The 6,002-nt window shown below is 39.7% G+C and overlaps 1 pseudogene across 1 annotated transcript; it reads right to left on the reverse strand.

The window, feature by feature from the left end:
• Positions 1 to 577: 577 nt before the first annotated feature.
• LOC120474071 (E3 SUMO-protein ligase ZBED1-like) lies at positions 578 to 2,483 on the reverse strand (annotated as a pseudogene). The gene is made up of 2 exons (XR_016146589.1): positions 1,891 to 2,483; positions 578 to 1,766 (listed from the first exon to the last, which is right to left on the reverse strand). The product of XR_016146589.1 is annotated as an E3 SUMO-protein ligase ZBED1-like (transcript).
• Positions 2,484 to 6,002: the final 3,519 nt, after the last annotated feature.

The raw sequence follows: 6,002 nt of genomic DNA on the forward strand, positions 1-6,002 counted from the left end.
GGCGTCATCTTACTGACGCTAAAGGGCGCCTAAAGCGTCAGATATTGAAGCATGTCCAAATGGGGGTGAGAATGGGCTGAGGATTCAGGTTTTGCTTTCTGCAGTCACCATTTATTGTTTACATGCACACCTTTTGTTTCAATCTAACTGAATTTATTCTGATTGGTGAATCTGAATGTAGTGTTTACATGAACGCTAAACAAGTGATCGGTTGATGTGCGTTTTCACATTGCTAATAAAACCCCCGCTCCTCTGTGAGAAATATGAGACCGGTGCATCTCACAGGTGTCACTCATTGGTAATCATGCCGCCGGCCTCGCGACGTTCTCCCGCGGCCCTCACTCGTCCGGCTCGCCACAGTAAGCCTAATCCCAGACATTTTGGGTGATCTCGAAATCACGGGCAGACTCATCACAGAGACTCACTAGTAGCCTAGACTTGTTGTTTAACTACAGCGCTCTGTTACCGGTAGGTGTGGCCTAGGGATGGGTATCATTAAGGTTTTAACGGTATTACTACTCTTACCGATACTGCTTATCGGTCCGGTACTTTAACGGTATTCTTATCGGTACTTTGTGTTGCTGTTTTTTTTTAAAAAAAGAACAAATTGAGAACAGAATTAACATTGCTTTATTTTTTAAACGTAAATAAATACAACAATGATCTATAGTGAAATAAACAGCCATGTTTAAATGTACCAAAAACAAATGTATGTAAAACAAATGAAATAAACTATATTTTTCTGTAAAAGAACATACAGTGGTACAAAGCAACACGGGTGGGGTATGCAGGTATAGGCTGCAAAAGGACTTTTAACCATTTTTCTGAAGAAAGATTAACATATTTGCCTTTTCTGGCAAAAGACGGGACCTCTCCTGGCTCAATGTGTTCCCTGCAGTTGAAAACACCCTTTCACTTGGGGTGGAGGAGGCTTGAGCACAGAGGTAGCTTGTTGCAACATTTGTGAGGAGGGGCAGAATAGCTCTCTTCTCCCACCACCACATCACAGGATCTTCAGCCTTAGTAATGGGAGGCAGGCTTTTGTAGAGCTCAACCTCTAGGTCAACACGTTCGCTAAGGGTGAGGGCCGAGGTATTCTGTTGGATGGTCAACCTCAATTTCCTGTCCTCCTCTGAGAACAGCTCCTCCAAGGCACTCCTTGTTTTGTGCAATGAAGGAATTGTCTCCATTTTCACACTTTCTCCTTCAGATGACTCTTCCTTTTGCTGGTGCTCTGTATCTGTATGTCCCAGCCCTGCTGGTCCTGTCACAGTGTCACTGTCAACAGCTTTCTTCCTCAGTCTGTCCCAAGTTGCATCACTGACTGTCCTCCCTTTGAATCTAGGGTCCATTGCTGTGGCCTCATGCAGGAAAGCTTGAATGTCATCATTCTGATATCGCTGGGAGAGGTACTCCCACACCTTCTCTTTGATTGAAGCCACAAACATGGTATCCTCATCCTTCACAGTAAAATGGTTTTCCAGTTTTTGAAGGATGGGTAAGATCTTTCCACAGGTGGCATTCTTTTCACATGATACACACAATGTGGATGTATAAAGGATTTTCATGAGCTGGACAAACTCCTCAGCCTTATGGAAGTCCTCATCTTTCACACGTTCCAGGTTGTCCTTGGACAATGCTTTTCGCAGTCGTGGGTCCAAGGCTGCTGCTTGGATCGCTGGATACTGCTCCAAATATCTCTATCATTAGATATAGAGAGTTCCACCTGGTCTTGACATCCAGGATTAGTGAGTGTTGTGGAAGGCCTGCAACAACAACAAAACAACACACATTTAATTACCAAACAGGCAAACACTTGAATATTGAATTATATTGTTAGCTGTGTGAATTTCAAAATAACAATTATAATAATAGATTGAACTGACTTACCAAGGAGGTTTTGTTTTTCTGTCAACACTGTTTTGGACATGGAGGACCTCTTGAACCACAAAACCACTGGTCTGATTCAGGCTGCCCATTTGTCAATGGATGCAATTTTGTAAATTTTCTGTGCAGCCAGATTTAATGTATGAGCAAAACATCCTATTTTTAGGATCTGTAGCTTCTTGATAGCAACATCCATACTGCCAGCATTATCAACAGTTACAGCTACAATCTTGATTGGCTCAATCTCAAACTCTTCCAGAATGTCTGAGATCTCCTCGGCCACTACTTCGCCAGTTTGGGATTGGTACACTGGCCTGGTGTGGAGGACCTTCTGTTTTACACTGCCCTGGCTTGTGTAATGCAGGGCAGTCACTGTGAGATAGTGATCCTGCCGGAGGCTGGTCCACCCATCTGATGTGATGGCCAGCTTTGGGACATCCTTTAGCTCACTGATCACATTGGCCTTTTCAACACCATACCATGAAGAAATTAATGTGTCACTGACGTAACTTCTGGAGGGAGGGGTATATTTAGGGTTAAGTGCCCTGCACATATCCTTACAATAAAAACAATTATAGTTTTAATTTATGTTATTATTAAATTATTTTGTTGTTGTTTATTGTATTGTGGCAGGATGGGGCTAAAATACAACCCTTTCTACAAAACATCTATATCCTAAATATTAACATAACTATATACTGTGTTACTGACAGACTGTTTACCTAAAACAGTTGGACTCCACTGTTGCAAAGGGGTGTAGACCTTTAACAATGAACTTGGTCAAGGCTAAGTGGCAGTCGTTCACTCTCTCCTCGGGCATCCTCCCACTAGCTGCCAGGGTGAAGGGACTTTGGGCTTGTCTTAGACCAGAGGAATTAGGACTAGGAGTAGTTGATTGGTTCATAGTAGCTGCAGCTTTAAAAAAAATAAAACAATAATATATATATATATATATATATATAATAAAAAGTTGCAAAATGTGGACAATGTTTGATGAATTCATGTTCAAGTGAATAAGTTAATTCTGTGTCTGCATTTCATCATTACAAATTAATTTCTGGGTATAATATCTAAATATTATACATATTTTTTGTTAATGCACCAGTTCTAAATATTATATTTATTAATGCACCAATGTGAAGGCATTTTTTTAGTGTTTAAGATTGCAGAAACTACTGAATTTTCTTTTATTTGCGATTTTAAAAACAAACTGTAGAAAATATGCTGAATGCATAACACAATTTCTACCAAAATTAAATCAACATAATTTCAAAGTAACATAATCAAACCATTTTTGGAGATTGTACATTTATGTTAAATAGCGTGAACAACCTTGATTCAATATGATTTTAATGAGCAAAAATATGTTGGATCAATGTTGTCGGAGATTGTTGACATTGTTTCGATGACACGAGAGATCTCGATTATGCTATGATTTTGTGTCATTGTTATTTTTGAAGGCTGCTAGCATAGGCTACATACCTGAGGCAGATGGGTCAACCACAGACGAGCTAGCCAGGCAGTCGAAAACCTTGCATTTCTCTGTCTGCACATAATGCACTTTTGAAAGATGCTTTGACAGATTGCTTGTGTTTCCGCCCTTACATGCAAACATCTTGTTGCACTTCTGACAACGAGCGTTGTCTGCATCAACTCTCGTGAAGTATAACCACACTTTTGAACGTTTTGTTCTCTCTGCCATCTTAATTCTTTGGATTAAGCGGGAGTTTTCGTCTGTTGTGTGTGTGCGCCGCGCTTGCTGTTGTGTGTGTGCGCCGCGCTCGCTGTTGTGTGTGACAGACAGCCTGCGCGGAGTCCGCGCACGAGAGATCTCACTTCTGAATTGCGAATAATAAAAATACAGACAAATCTCTTAATATAATCGCAAATCAGAAATGTTTGGTGAGATAAAATGTGCAGGATAACATCATTAAGCAATAAGAAACTGCAAATATATATTTTTTAATTTCTCCAGTACCGAAAGCAGAACCGATAGCGTCAGATCTTATCGATACTACGGTCTTTCATAATTTAGCACCGGGGCCATTTTAATACCGGGTTTCGGTACCCATCCCTAGTGTGGCCTCCTAGGACAGTGAAGCAAGTGCATTCTGGGAGTTGTTGTCTTTCAGCAACATAAGCCAGAAATACATTTTCTGGCTTTTCTCAGTCTAGAAAGCTCCAAATTCAAAATTAATTTCACATTTCTTCTACATAAATGACCCATTTTAAACAAAAGTATCCCTTTAAAGGGTTCTACCATGCAGGCACTTCAAATAGAACCTTTTAGGGGTTCCCATCATGTGGTATTTTTTCAGATTCAGTTTTAATTATTATTGTTTTATTTCATAAAAAAAAAATAGATAACCCATTAAACATGAAAGTAATATGTCGTTACTTAAGACAGTTCATTTAGATTTAGAACCTTTTTGGCAAAAAGGATTCTTTAAAAATTGAGTTCCCAATAAAAGTTTAATGGGGTTCTATATATAGAACCCCATTAAACTTTTATTTCTAAGAGTGTAGAAAGATGTTTTTTGGTGTACAGAAATTCATTAGATTATTTATCGACATCAATTGTTCATCGAAGAACATTTAACATCCATGGAACCTTGCATTGGAAAAAGGGGTATTTAAGGTTCTTTAGATTCAGATACTCTTCACATTAAGATAAACAACAACTAAGGTTGTTTCACGGAACAACCTGTTTGAGGAACCCAAAATTGTTCTTCTATGGCAAGGCTTCGAAATCTTCCTTTTGGAGCCTTTATTTTTAAGAGTGTATTTAAATAATTTACCAGCAGGAGCTCACTTGACAATGTTAACCAGCCAAAATGTTTTCCTGCAAATCTTCCTTCTTTGGACAAACAGCTAGCACTGCCGCAAACTGATGCAAACTTCAACTTTGAGTCAGAAGTTGACATACTGTATCAGGCCTCTCGATCAAACAGAGCGAGGTTTTGAAAGCAACAGTGTTTTACACTCTTCAACAACTCCACCAAAAGGCTTTCGTAGTATCAGTACATTGAGCTGGAAAATGAGAACATATTTTAATGTAGGAAAAAACGGTTGAATTTACCATATTACATTCCATGACAAAGTCATTGAAGTAAGCTGAATGTGGCCCTATACACTCTTAAAAATAATTGTGCTTTATTGGGACTTTTAAACAACCTCTGAAATCAAAAGAATGTTTATAGTGGAAGAAATATTCTTTAGATTATTATACTGATTGGTAAACTGTAATCTAAAAAAAAAAAAAAAAAGTTCTTTGGGGAACCCAGAATGTTTCTTGATGGAATCCCTGCAACAACAAGAACAACAAAACATTTTTTAACCTTTTATTTTTAAGTGTGTAAGTTCTGTTTCTCTTCTGAAAATATTCAAAGACAGAATTCAGCCACCACACACTTCCTCAGTCAGTTAGTTAAATCAAAAACAGTTGGATCCCGGCAACACACGGTTGCTCTCTGCGGCTGTGATTGGCACTTGGGGATATAGATAGATCACCAGTGGAAAAAGAAAACCAGAGGCCCTGTCGCTTGATGATGTCAAACCATCTCTGTTTAATGAGTCTGGGCAAACGCTAAGCTATCCGTGGCTTTGAGTTGCCATATCAAGTGGGAAAATGAAACAAGTCTGGCTGAACGGAACCTATACGCAGTAGCAGAGCGTACAGGGTTGATGAATGGCCGGGCTGTTCAAATACACCCCTGCTCGCTGTTATTACAATGACGTATGCGTTTGGCGGCTAATGAAGAACTTCCAAACCTCTGCAATGTTGGTGAGAAGAAAAAGCGGCGTGAAAATAAATTGCTCCAGGCAGACAGCAGACGCACAATTCCTTCCCCTGCCTCTCTTACGTCCTGACCAGTTTCTTCAGGGACCACTGTGTCTCTCTGAGACTGACAGAGCTGAACTGTTATCTAAATATGGCCTGTCAAAAACTGAAGACTTTTGCTGGAGGGATGAGAAGAATAAATCCTGCTGGTATGATTTTCCATTGCTGTTGTGGAGAGCTTTCCGCTAATGCTGCATCGGCACATCGTAAACCTGCTTGTGTGCCGGGAGATGAAACTGGTTTCCTGTTTTCAGTTTACTTTGGACTGATTTCA

This window comes from Pimephales promelas, chromosome 15 (assembly GCF_988280905.1).
Source record: "Pimephales promelas chromosome 15, fPimPro1.hap1.1, whole genome shotgun sequence".
NCBI classification, from domain to species: Eukaryota; Metazoa; Chordata; class Actinopteri; order Cypriniformes; family Leuciscidae; genus Pimephales; species Pimephales promelas.